Here is a 14,754-nt window from a genome sequence, read left to right as displayed (position 1 = left end):
GAAGAATTAGTGACTGATTGCGTGAATTGGTTATGTGGCGAAGGAGTGAAGGAGCGGAGAGTTGGACACCTTGAGTCGGGCTAGTGGCCATGTCAGGGAGATAGATAACTGAATCCTGACTTCGGGCAGGGAAGGGCGTCTGCATGGTTGCACCCGGATGTATGGCAGCAAACAATGGCTGCCGATAACTGCGGAGCTGTGGAAGAGGGAGTGGTATTAGTTAAGGGAAGGGAAAGGCTGAGGCCTGGTGTGCCATTGCGGAGTGGCAGGCTTACCTCAATGGAGTCTCTCTCCTCCGGAGCGGGGAGTCGTCCGGTCTTCTGTTCGTAGGGGTAGATAGCCTTGAACAGGGAGTAAACCATTGCGTGCTGTAAATATGGAAACTACGAGTATGTGTGAAAAGCGAAGAGGGACTGGACAATCAGTCCGTGTGCAGGCGTCAGCGTGAGGGCCATTTTGAGTTGGGAAACTAAGCTGACAAGCAACATGGGAAGGTGCAATATAGTTACAGTGATCGGCCGTAAGTGTTGAATAAGGGATCGGCGGATAAAATGGCAGTGATTGTTAGTTGAAGTGTCTAATTACAATTGCATATTCAATTTGGATGGTACATATATACAGAGTGATTGGAAGGAAAGAAATTCTGGCAGTGAAATGAAGGGCATTACGTACAGTTGTTGGACAAGGGACTGAAAAACTATATACAGTCGTATAATGATTAAGGACAGGGTTGGTGCTTAGAATGTGCTTACGGAATCATCTGTTCTACAGAAACCAATATGTACATATTTACTATTCAGAGACATGGTATTTCAAGACAAGGATTACATTTGGATTCATGTGTTGTCATGGTCAATAAAGATTTAAAAACGGCTAAGCTTTAGAAAATAAATTGATGAAAATTACAGCAATGTTGTCCAGTCCTCTGTTCAATTCAAGCCAGTGCGTATTGAATCAAATAGGAGGATTGATTTTAGTTCCTCTCTGTTCAACAACTGAGACATGTTACCACCACGTTGGGGTAATTTCAGGGCTTTGAGAATTGTCCATCGAATGTCATCCTCGTTGTGATTAGCATCAGAGAAATGGTCGACCAGGGGCGCATTTGGTGTCCTGCATCGGATGCGACTCCTGTGTTGGCAGATCCTGGTCTTGACTCTTTGTGTTGTTTGACCAATGTATATTTTCTGACATGGACAATGGATAAGATAAATAACATTGGCTGTATTACAGTTGGAGAATGACTGGCTGTGTACTGTAATGTTCTTGAAAGTAAAGCTTTTACCTTCAATGGTAAACAAACAAACGTTACAACCACCACATTTAAAATGTCCAATGATGGGGGAAAGACCCCAAACAGCATCGAGAGTAGAGGTGTTAGCAGAGACAGGTAAGGAGGCTCTGATCAGGTGATCCTTCAAGTTTTTATTCTTTTTGAATGCGAATAAGGGTTTGTCTATATCGAGACTTCCTACATTCAGAATGGGCCAGTGGTGTAGAATCATTTTCCTCAGTTTGTTCGATACCGGGGAGAAGGTTGTGACACATGCAATTCTTTGCATTTCTTTTTTGGGTTTCGGAGTCAACAAGATTTCTCTGGGACAGTACGAAGCGCGCTTTAACGCATTTTTTACAATTCTTTTAGGGTATCCCCTGTCTTTTAGTTTAGAGGTAAGAACAGTCGCCTCGCTGAAGTAATTTCTCCTGATTCTAAGAAATTGGGAATAGGGCAATGAATCCCTTAAGGCCCTAGGGTGATTGCTGGTGTAGTTCAGAAGTGTATTCCGCTCAGTGGGTTTGCGGTACAGGCGTGTTAGTAGCTCGCCATCAGAATGAAAAATTGTCAGGTCTAGAAAAGCGATGGAGTTGTTGTCAGTCGTGATTGTAAAGGACAACCCTGAGCAATTATTATTCATCCAATGTAGGAATTGGCGTAGAACGTCGACATCTTGTCTAAAAATAATAAAGATATCGTCGATGTATCTACGCCAAAATCCAATGCCTGGAAAAAAGGGGTTTGTTGGAGTAAGAATGACTTTCGTTTCCAATTGGTCCATGAAGAGCACTGCCTGATTCGGGGCAAAAATAGCCCCCATAGAAGTGCCTTTGATTTGTTGATAAAAGATGTTGTTAAACATGAAGAAATTGCGAGTTAGGCAAAGTTCAAGAAGTTGTAGAATAAAATTGCTGGGAACAACATGTGGGCGTGGGCGCGAGTCCAGTGTCTTTTGTATTACCAAAAGGGCAGCTGTTTGCGGTATGTTTGTGTACAAAGACTCCACGTCCATAGTGCACAGATTTTCAGAAGTAGGACTATAGGGGTGGTGTTCAATCATGTTTATCATTGCCATTGAATCTCTCACATAGCATTGGGTAACTGGGACGAACTCCTTGATGGTTACAGTTATGGTCACTGATGTTGTCACTGCTTTACTGGTGGCTGTTGCTGCTGGTATTATCTCTTCCATAGTGGCAGCTGTGGTTGTTGCAGTGGTCCTGGCTGTGGGTACTGGTGCAATGGCAGCTGTGGTCGCTAAAGTCGTGAGAATTGTTACTGCTGTTGATCCTTCTATGGTTGGAGGTGTGTTTGCTGCTGTGATCCCTTTAGTGGTTCCTGCTGGTGTGCCCATTCAAGGTTCCTAGAAATATGCTTCTATTATGATAACAGACTCGGAAGAGTGTCCAAATGTACATATGGATAACAGCAACACCTGCCTATCTAGCATATAACCTAAGCGTGCACTGACAGAGCAGACGTGGAGTATGAAACATTCAATACAGACTTGGGAATTTCAAATTGGACATCATGAGACATTTATTAATATCCTCTAAGCTGAATGGAAGTACCTTGATAAAAACCATAATGCTCAGTTACTCTGCCCATATCCTCTTGATCTTCTCTGAATAATTCCCAACTGCCCCTAACCAGAGCTGTCATATAATTCCCTTGTATGCATCATGGCACTTTTGATCTTCATTAGATGCAGGGACATTGTCAGTAATTTGGAATCCTCCATTGTCTGCTGACACTGTCCTCTGAACATTATTAAGCAGAGAGGGATGATGTGGACTATCCTCTACTTCACCAGATATGTAATCAAACTTTAATAGTTTTCAGCTTCTTGCTGGAAATATATCTACACTTAAATATATGCCAGGTTCACTCCTAGTGAAAAATAAGATCAACTATTGAGCTTCCTTCGCACCTACAAGATTAGGTTATTGTTTCCTGTTGGATATTCGCTGCTATTTGGATTTGTTGGATATTGGTGGAGGTTCTTGCTCCCAGTTGGAGTAATTGGGTCTTGTTGAAGATGTTTTCAGTTAGTTGGATTTATTGGGCCTTGTCAGGTAACTGAATCATATTTTAAAATCTTAGGTCCTGTTAAACATGTTCTGCCAATGGGCTTTATTTTTTTCTGTTGGACACATTTTCTCCCTGCTTGCAATTTGTACGATCCGGTTGGTTAGGCACGTGGTAATAAGACTGCGAGTTCAGCCATTCTGTTTTGATGTTTGTATGTGACCAGCGACTTATGAGTTCAGATTTCAGCAGGGCATAAAGCTTTACATATTTCCAAAGAAGATGCATTGACTTTCACTAAATAGACTTCCAATTAGACCTCTTGTTTAAGTGCTTAAAAATTACAAAGTTGGGGTATTTACCCTAAACACAAATTATTGTTATGTGATCTCTCAGCTGCATCTATTGGTGAGGAAGCATTGATCATCTCAGGTGTGTGTCTGACGTCTACTTAAGGAATAATTAGTGCACTAAGACCCACTTTTTTACTCTTGTTTAAGACTACCATGATTTGCTGTTCTTTACAGAGGCAAGATGAAGCTCCCCATCATCTGCTTCTGGGCACTATTTTTGACAGTGAACCTGGTCTTGGCTCGCCCTGCTCGAGGGCCTAGGGGGCCGCTCGAAAAGAAAGTGGAGAAAACTATAGTGGAGAAACCTAAGGTGGAGGTGAACACCTATGAAGATCTCATCCTGGAAAACTATGACCTGAATCTGGACAACTATGGTGAGGTCATCGACCTGAGCAACTACGAAGACCTCTATGACTATGGAGAACCCAGGACGAAGGTAAGTGACATCTGCTAATGTGTGCTAATCTTGATCTGGAGCACACATTTCTATTACGCTACTAGTTCCCTACACAACTCTACCAACGCTTTTGAATCCTTCCTTGAAACACCTACAGGTTTTTCAAGGCACCCCAGTGATGCCCTGGAGTACTCCTGCTATTCAGCAACTGGGCACACCATTCCATGCTGGTTGCTTATTTACCTCTAAGCCTGCCTCAGAGTGTAGGAAGAACATAACTTAGAACAAAGGTAAGATGAAAGGTAGGAGGGAGAAAGAAATTGGGACCACACACTGCTCTGTCCAGGCAATTCAATTCATCCTTGCTACACTCTTTGCAAATCCAGTACTACAACAACACTGGTATAACGAAAGGCACTGCAGTAGTGACCTGCAGCACATCCTGCCATTCCAGATCTGTGACTCACACACAGCTCAGCAAACAAAACTCATCCCTCATCGGCATCTACCGGCTACCCTAGTACTGAACCCACACACATCTCTTCCAGTGCTCATGAATCCTTATCTGTAGCACCTCTTGGTACACCACGCTAGTGGGGATCACATGTGCCATACACTGACTTCTACCACTCAAATGGGCATCCACAGGTGTAACTTTCATACCTCTCTCACTACAAGGGCTACTTACAGATGCCTCCCACCCTGGAGGACACACTAGATGTAAATGACAGCACACCACAAGACACCCATGGTTGACACTAGCAAACCCTGCAGATATTTACCTGTTGAATGCTTGTTTTTTGCCTAGATTGAGGTTGGCACTCTGGCCCCCACCCCTGAAGATCCGGGAAAGTACTACACGACGCGCACCTACTACCAGGGTTCCAACGAAAAAGGTCCTTCTTCCCACATCCGACAATACAGAAGAACTGGATCTGTTTGGATCTATGACTGATCAGGGTGAATGCCATCCACTGGACCAGACCAGAGAGAGGAGATGAGAAGGGGCACTGTGTCTATCCAGTCTATTCCTTGATGAATGTCAGTTGTTACAATGTGATGCATCACATCGCAGAACGTAACATCTCAGCAATCACATTGTGATTACCATAGCATCGCAATTGTGGGACCTTTATAACTCTGCATGCCTTGGTAGCACCTAGTATTTCAAATATATATATATATATATTGTTTTGTTGCTTTATCTCCGTAAGCAGCTATCGTTCTTCCTGCCAAAGAACAGAGTGCAGACCACAAAGTTCGTATTGCTGTTTAAGGTTTATTCAGCCACAGCTTACACAACCAGCATGACGCGTTTCGATCCCTCAAGGACCTATATATATATTATCTACTGGCGGTCGCCAGTAGATAGTTATAGTTAGGACCGTGTTTCCATAGGAAATCTGAAAATTCTATTTTGAATAACTTTGGCGCCGGTTGACGAATCCTCGCGATATTTTCAAAACTAATGGGGCGCTCCGCTCAACTCCTACCCTGAAAGTCTCGGGGGGATTCATCAAGCGGGGGCCGAGAAAAAAGGGTGGTCTCAAAACGCGTTTTCCCCATGCATTTTCCCATAGGACATTTAGTCGAAGGTACAGCCCGAACGGCTGACCAGAATTACTTGAAATTTGGCAGAGAGGTAGTCCTCAGGTCAGGGATGTGCCTTTTGCATATATGGAGTCAATCTGTTCAGTAGTTCCTGAGAAAATTGCAGTTAAAAGCACATACATATCTATAGCCGCGCACCGTGCGCGCACCGTGCGAGCACCCTAACGTGCGCCAGCGTAATTCTGATTGGTGGTTATATGTTAGTCAACGTTCGAATCGGTCGAAATCAAGAAGTGTCGGCTGCCATTTTGTTTGTTTTCAGTGCGAGAGTGAAAAAGGAAGGTGGTGAACGTGAAAAGGGGGCAGGGTAGAGAGTTCCTGACCCCCTAGCCTTTGTCAGGGGGTCCCTGAAGGACCCCGAAGGCAGAAATTTTTTTTTTTTTTTTTTTTTTAAATCGCGGGAGTGCGGACGGTGAAAAACCAAAAAAAAATAAAAAAATTTTAATACGTAGTTTATTGTAAAATAAATATATAAAAAAAATAATAATACATACATAACTTAGCATTTAAAAAACCGTACAAATTCACTGAAAAAACCATAGGTTTCACACACATTATAGTTAGGAATTAGCATTTAAAAAACCTTGCAAATTCACTTAAAAAACCATAGGTTTCACACATGTTAAAGTTAGGTGGATATTTCACTCGTAAAAAAACCAATGAAATTCCCCCGTTATAGTTAGTTCAGATAACTATAACTCGCGCGACTGCCACTCTATCAAAAGGATGATGTCATCAGTGATGTCATGAGTGATGCCACTGACCATGTCATGAGTGATGTAATATGTGACGTCATGAGCAGGATTGCGGGCGCGCGAGTTATAGTTATCTGAACTAACTATAACGGGGGAATATATATATATATTGTTACTCTTTGACACTACCCATCCCTAATTCCCAAACCCCCTTACAAGCGCTTAATTTGAGCCAGTGATTGCAGGTGGTGCCCACCAGCACTCTTTTTGTGAGGATCGGAATTTATTTTTAAGCATCAGACTTTGACCCAGAACATGAGAGAAAAGCAGCAAAGGGGAAAAGGGAGGAAGAGTAAAAGAGAAATACAATGGGAAAGGGGAAACGCAGTGATGAAAAAGAACCTACAAGAGTGTGATATAGAGGAAAGGATCGCGTATTGGTGGATGAAAGACCCATTAGGTGAAATAAAGACTAGCCAGTCTTGGTATTCAACAACCCTGAAAATGCAAATGAGCAATTAATGAATTATAAGAATGTACTCAGCATATACGGAGAATAGGGTGCCAATTACGATCCTGTAAAAACCGGGTACGAACCGTCGGACGGAGCATATTCTCCGTCCGACGCGTACCCGGTCGTCAAAATTTACAAACATGGAATTACGATTCGCACGGGAACACCATTTCCGTACGAATCGCAAAAAACCCCGACCGAACAAAATAAACCTACAAATGCGATCCGGGAAAGCGCCGACCTGACGTCGGGACGCTCGCAGCCTGCCATTCACGAACCAGGAATTACGATTCGCACCGACGTCATCCCGCACAGTGAATATTTTCCAGCTGCCAAAAACTGCCGGGAAATCAGGGCGACGCGAACAAGGACCACCAGTACGCGACGGACAGACAGGACGACGCGAACAAGGAGGACCAGTACGCGACAGGACGACGCGAACAAGGAGTACCAGTACGCGACGGACAGACAGGACGACGCGATCAAGAAGGACCAGTACGCGACGGACAGACAGGACGACGCGAACAAGGAGGACCCATACGCGACGGACAGACATGGACCCGAACCTACGTGTCATCCCGGCCCTCATAGCAGTCGACCTCCTCTACAGGTTCGGACGCAGATGCCGCAGAAGGTCAGAACAACTAAGGGAGGGGGGAAAGTGGGGTGGGGTGGGGGTGGCAGGACCAGGGCAGGCCACAAAACCCCCACCAAAGTCACACAGCACACATGCCCAGGACATACCTGACTCCCATGCCCTGGTCACTACGAGGGGGTGGGGGCGTGTCCAGCTAAGCCAGCGACCGCCACAACGGAAGTCCGTCACGACGCGAACCGGCAACACAACCAGACCGGTACGTCCCGTACCCACGCCTGAAGAGCGTGGGTACGAGTCGTACCACGCCCACACCCACGTCACCCCAACAACGGCGGGACGGCTCATACCCACGTGGCAAAGGCCTGGGTACGGCCCGCACAAGCATCACATAGCGTGGGGACGGATATGTACGGACCCTACCCCCACCCCGTATGCATGGAGCGTACCCCCACCCCAACAGTGTAAGTACGACCCGTACCCACACCCGCGTACGTATGGAGCGTACCCCCACCCCAACAGTGTAAGTACGACCTTTACCCACACCCGCGTACGTATGGAGCGTACCCCCACCCCAACAGTGTAAGTACGACTCGTACCCCCACCCGCGTACGTATGGAGCATACCCCCACCCCAACAGTGTAAGTACGACCTGTACCCCCACCCGCGGACGTATGGAGCGTACCCCCACCCCAACAGTGTAAGTACGACCCGTACCCACACCCGCGTACGTATGGAGCGTACCCCCACCCCAACAGTGTAAGTACGACCCGTACCCACACCCGCGTACGTATGGAGCATACCCCCACCCCAACAGTGTAAGTACGACACGTACCCCCACCTCGAATGCATGGAGCGTACCCACATCCGTGTATGTCATGAGCGTACATATTGTGAAATTGGAGAGGTGGGTGCAGAGTCCTCCCAGCAGTGCCCTGAGACAGGAGGGGTGGGTGCAGAGTCCTCCCAGCAGTGCCCAGACACAGGAGGGGTGGGGGCCTATCACTCCCAGCAGTGCCCTGAGACATGAGGGGTGGGGGCCTATCACTCCCAGCAGTGCCCTGAGACATGAGGGGTGGGTGCCTATCACTCCCAGCAGTGCCCTGAGACATGAGGGGTGGGGGCCTATCACTCCCAGCAGTGCCCTGAGACATGAGGGGTGGGTGCCTATCACTCCCAGCAGTGCCCTGAGACAGGAGGGGTGGGTGCAGAGTCCTCCCAGCAGTGCCCTGAGACAGGAGGGGTGGGTGCAGAGTCCTCCCAGCAGTGCCCTGAGACAGGAGGGGTGGGTGCAGAGTTCTACCAGCAGTGCCCTGAGACAGGAGGGGTGGGTGCAGAGTCCTCCCAGCAGTGGCCTGAGACAGGAGGGGTGGGTGCAGAGTCCTCCCAGCAGTGCCCAGACGCAGGAGGGGTGTGTGCAGAGTCCTCCCAGCAGTGCCCTGAGACAGGAGGGGTGGGTGCAGAGTCCTCCCAGCAGTGCCCAGACGCAGGAGGGGTGTGTGCAGAGTCCTCCCAGCAGTGCCCTGAGACAGGAGGGGTGGGTGCAGAGTCCTCCCAGCAGTGCCCTGAGACAGGAGGGGTGGGTGCAGAGTCCTCCCAGCAGTGCCCTGAGACAGGAGGGGTGGGTGCAGAGTCCTCCCAGCAGTGCCCTGAGACAGGAGGGGTGGGTGCAGAGTCCTCCCAGCAGTGCCCTGAGACAGGAGGGGTGGGGGCCTATCACTCCCAGCAGTGCCCTGAGACAGGAGGGGTGGGTGCAGAGTCCTCCCAGCAGTGCCCTGAGACAGGAGGGGTGGGTGCAGAGTCCTCCCAGCAGTGCCCTGAGACAGGAGGGGTGGGTGCCCATCACTCCCAGCAGTGCCCATGGAACGCAAAGGGTGGAGTAGTCACAGATACCATGACCACAAATGTCAGTCAGGTGCACAAAGACCCTGCAGTACATGTACCACATGTGTGCGAGGCTGGGAGTATATGCATGCATAGCGCAGAAAAGAAAACATGTACACATGAAGTCATGTCAATAGGCCACATACACAAGTACAATGACTACCAAGGATGCCACGAATGATGCAGGTGGAGACATCGCTCAGCATGCATGTGCAAAGGTGAAGGACTACGTCACACACCCAGCTAATGGACACACAGCTCTGTGCCAAAGTCAGGGGACACCCTGCAGGGAAGAAGTCAGGGTACACAGAGGAAGGAATACACCTTGGGACAATTGCAACATGCAGCAACTGCTTAGATGAATGGAGAAAGGTAGCTAACACCGTGTGATGGCACACAGATCCCAGGGTCCCCCCTATGAGCAGCACACTACTACATTTCCCACACACCCAACACATGACCAACACCCACAACCATGTAGCAGCCCCACCAACAGCAATGCCAGCAATGCAGGAGTGTTCCAAGGGCAAAAAATAAATAGCTTTATTCAGCATGAGGAAAAAACTAGTATGACGTAAATCCAATATTAACAAAGGCCATAGGGCAGTCCAGGAGTCCCAGCTGGATGGGGGACACAGTGGGATGCGTGTCCCCTAGCTTGCCTGCACAGTTACAATCCGTTGTCTTCCACAGGGGTGAGGGCATCATGTGGGGGGGAAGAAACAGGCACCGCAGGGACAGGAGGGTGAAGGGTAGGCGTCGTGGGTGCAGGGATGGAGGACTCCACCACAGGGGGTGGGGCAGGGCCAAAGGCGGAGGCCAGGATCTCGCTGCACACCTTAGCAAGGTCCTCCAGGGACTCCCCTGCACCCGAAGGAACCACAGGCCCCAAGGAGGGGGGGGGGGGCAGAGGGATGGGTCGCAGCGCCACTGGGGAGGGTGTGGACAGGGGGGGGGACTCAAGCACCCTGACCGGGGACCTCCTTGACCGCTTGCGGGGTGGTGTCACTGTGGGGCTCAGGGACAGAGCGGCCATGAAGGAGTCTTTGGGGGAGATGTGGCCAGGAGAGCTGAGGGGAGGGGATTTGGAGGGAGTGGATAGGGTGGAATGCGGACTCCCACTCTGGCTGCGTGTCACACGTTTGCCCCCCGACCCAGTGGGTGTGCCTACTGCACCCTGTGTGTGCGTGTCAGGAGGTGTGCAGCGACCTTCCCTGCGGGTGTGGTGCCTGTATCTGTTGTGGTGGGTGCATGCTTACGTCTGGGTGTATGTGGGACAGACATGGGAGTGGGAAGTGTGGAAGGAGCAGGGGTAGGGGATGGGACATAGCGCTGCAGGAGACCCACTGCTGCAGTCAGTGTGGAGTCTATGGACCTCAGCAAGTTGCGTTGGTCAGCCTGCGATGAATGAATGCCCTCCAAGTATGCCTCCATGTTGTTGAGGACCTGGCTGTGGCCATGGAGGACATTAAGGATCGCAGTCTGACCAATCTGCAACTGCCGCTGGATGTCCACAGACTCAGCATTGGCGGCAGCAGTGAAGACAGGGGCAGGGGGTGCGGTGCCTGGCAGGAAGGAGACATGTGGTGACCGGGCACGTTGGGAAGGGACACGAGCACGTGGGAGGCGGCTGATGCCAATGGAGGGGGCGGTGCCAGATGTAGGGCTGCTGTCAGATGGTGGTGCAGCCACCGCCCACTCGGAGAGATCATCCTCGGACCCGTCAGCTTCATACTCTGTTGTGCCAGTCGACAGGTCCCCGGGTTCACTCTCCTCCGCCTCAGTCCCACTCGAAGTGCCAGCCCCGATGTCACCGCTGGCACTGGTGCTCGGTCCCTCCGTGCCGTCTGTGTCCATGTCTCCCTCCGTGTCCCCCGACGATGCTGTGGGCAGGGTGAAGAGACAGAAAGTAATCATACACCTGTATACATATGTCACATGAGTACAATCTACGTAGGTTACAGTGCATAGCCTGAAACAAAGGATGAGTTACAACTTCAAAACAAGGTACATACGTAGGCCCTGCAAGACACAGTTGTGTGACCCACCATGCCATGGAAAAACTATGGAGAGCATGACACAATTGCAAATGAGATGACATGGTATTCTGACTGAGGAGCAAGGCCCTGGGGACAATACAGCACTGCATATGCACCACACAGCGTGGCAGGAAATTGGGATGAGCAGGGACCAAATCCAGGAACTAGAGGCACATGCAGCATAGGTAATACTGAGAACATGCCCACCCTGACTGGCACGCTGCACCTTGAGTGTATGTCCAGACAAACATCACACACTGGCCAGTCCGAGCAAGGAGATGACAGGTCTTGACATGTAGGCCATGGCCGCCCCACCCACCCCCTACATGAGACAAATCTGTGGAGACACAGGAAGCACTTACATCTCTTAGTCTGGGTGAAATACACATGGGATGCAATAATTCAAGATTGCACACCGAATGCCCAAGGTGCGCCTGTCCAAAGAATCATGTACAAATGGGCATCATCAGATGATTGCTACAAGACACACAGGCAATGGCCACCGTGAGTATGTACTTGGAAAATCAGGTCAGGCTGGACAGTGGACACTTGTAATACATCTCACGTCAAGAAACATGGTGCGAGGGGACAATGGCACAGAGCACAACCTATGCTGTAGACACAGAGATTGTCGACATTCTCGGATTACACACATGATACCTAGGAAAAGATGCCCCTGGGGACAGTAGTGGCCACACAACTCCATGCTCCTGAATGGAAATGACTGCAACACACGCTAACATCCCTGCACTATGCGTAATGCACACTCATGCACATCATGTCACAGGCCACCACATGGGACATGCCTGCTGGAAGGCCTCGCACTCAAGAGATTAACTCCCATGTATGAAATCAGCATTAGTGCCAACTGACATGGAACCCACAAGTCCAGAACTGGACAGGGCACAGGCAAGGTCACTAAACCTGTTACACACCACCCCCACACATGATGCTGCAGGCATTGTACACTTGGAGAAGGTGTCAGGCTACATAACTTTGTGATGGAGTGACTACACAGAGACCAGGGAACACATTGCAAGGTGGGGAAGGGAGGCAGGAGAGGCCTGCAACACTGTGGGTAACAGGATCTGCACAGCACCATAAACCCTGGAAGTGTATCCATGGAACAGTGCACTTACAAATGCTGGTGAAACACAACAAACACACACATGTACCTACCCCCTTCCGGCTGCTGCATGTCCTGTAGACGCCTGTCCAAGTCAGGAAAGACCACCGCCAGCACACGTTTCTGGATGTGGGAGAGACGGCGGCGCCCGCGGTTCTTGTGGCTCTCAGGTGAGTCCCCCAGCAGGAGCCGTGCGATCCTCCGCGTCCAGCACCGGATATCCTGCCAGCGTTTCCTCACCTGGGACAGGTGCCGCCTCCGACCATCCGCACTCCTCACGGCGCTGACGGCGTCCAGCCATATCTGCTCCTTGGCAGAGGCGTCTACCTGTGAGGATGAACAAGTGACACTACATCAATACACCTTGCACATGTCACGGGGACACAGATTAGAACACATTTGCTGTTTACAACAAGGCATAGTATGCATCCAACTCATTGCACCTTTGTCATAGGGACATGATCCTGTGGGGGAAGGCCAAAAGCAGTACGTGCCATTGAAAGGACACAGGTGGAATGAGGGCAACTACACAATCAATGATCCAGGCTCACACTGTGCATCACACCCACCCCTCCTGTCTCAGGGCACTGCTGGAGTGATAGGCCCCCACCCCTCCTGTCTCAGGGCACTGCTGGGAGTGATAGGCCCCCACCCCTCCTGTCTCAGGGCACTGCTGGGAGGACTCTGCACACACCCCTCCTGTCTCAGGGCACTGCTGGGAGTGATAGGCCCCCACCCCTCCTGTCTCAGGGCACTGCTGGGAGGACTCTGCACACACCCCTCCTGTCTCAGGGCACTGCTGGGAGTGATAGGCCCCCACCCCTCCTGTCTCAGGGCACTGCTGGGAGACATCAGGCATTCCCCCCCCTGGGACCCCCCCTACAGTACATAGCATGTGTGTCACACCTGGACACAATGGCAGAAGTCACAGTCACTAAAAAGGGACACAGTCTGTGCCAGTGGACACTGAACTCACCTGATAACCTGGTCGCCCATACAGCATGGGGTACCGTGGGAGGATCACATCCACCAAAGCCATGTTCTCCTCCAGGGTGAATGGCTGTGACCTCTCCACAGCCCTTGACATGGTTCCAGGGAATCAGTAGCAGCAGCTGGGTCGTGGAATACAAAGATGTGCAGGCAAGTGCTCCCTCATGGGACCTGGCTGCCTTATATCTGCCTTGCTGGCCCATCTCATGCACAGGAGTACAGAGTGATTGGTCACTCACATTTGCATCCTATGTTTCCTCCAATCCCTTCAAACCTAGCAGTCTGTGTGTTCTCTATCGGTTTCATTCTCCTGCATGATGTCAGCCCCACAAACACATTGCAACAAAGTAGATTAATTCCAACTGACTTCTGCTGTGCACCTTCCAGAACAAATTCAAAATTTGAACTTGGTCTCCATGACAACCAGCATGCATGTAGGCCTTAATACTTGTCCCTCATGTGTCCCCTATGTAATTTGGAGCTTCACACACAGGTACGGTGCGTTCCGGGGCCCTAGGGCACCCCAAATGCATTGCAACGGCCCGTACACGCGTGCCTACGTTCACTATCACTATGGGTGTCCTCGCGTATGCGTACTCGTAGTGGTACGGGCCGTACACACGCCTGTACGCTCACTATCACTATGGGTGTCCTCGCGTATGCGTACTCGTAGTGGTACGGGCCGTACACACGCCTGTACGCTCACTATCACTATGGGTGTCCTCGCGTATGCGTACTCGTAGTGGTACGGGCCGTACACACGCCTGTACGCTCACTATCACTATGGGTGGCCTCGCGTATGCGTACACGTTGTGATAGTGAGCGTACAGGCGTGTGTACGGCCCGTACCACTACGAGTACGCATACGCGAGGCCACCCATAGTGATAGGGAGCGTACAGGCGTGTGTACGGCCCGTACCACTACGAGTACGCATACGCGAGGCCACCCATAGTGATAGGGAGCGTACAGGCGTGTGTACGGCCCGTACCACTACGAGTACACATACGCGAGGCCACCCATAGTGATAGGGAGCGTACAGGCGTGTGTACGGCCCGTACCACTACGAGTACGCATACGCGAGGACACCCATAGTGATAGTGAGCGTACAGGCGTGTGTACGGCCCGTACCACTACGAGTACGCATACCCGAGGACACCCATAGTGATAGGGAGCGTACAGGCGTGTGTACGGCCCGTACCACTACGAGTACGCATACGCGAGGCCACCCATAGTGATAGGGAGCGG

At 50.4% G+C, this 14,754-nt stretch overlaps 1 pseudogene across 1 annotated transcript in view; it reads left to right on the top strand.

The window, feature by feature from the left end:
• Nucleotides 1-14,754, top strand: part of LOC146771192 (opticin-like) — a 511,949-nt pseudogene that overhangs the window by 419,890 nt on the left and 77,305 nt on the right. The window contains exons 4-5 of the transcript XR_014975171.1: nucleotides 3,832-4,093; nucleotides 4,863-5,014. The product of XR_014975171.1 is annotated as an opticin-like (transcript). The remainder of the gene's footprint in view (nucleotides 1-3,831; nucleotides 4,094-4,862; nucleotides 5,015-14,754) is intronic.

This window comes from Triturus cristatus, unplaced genomic scaffold, assembly GCF_964204655.1.
Source record: "Triturus cristatus unplaced genomic scaffold, aTriCri1.1 SCAFFOLD_185, whole genome shotgun sequence".
Lineage (NCBI taxonomy): Eukaryota > Metazoa > Chordata > Amphibia > Caudata > Salamandridae > Triturus > Triturus cristatus.
This window is presented reverse-complemented; position numbering and strand designations above follow the sequence as displayed.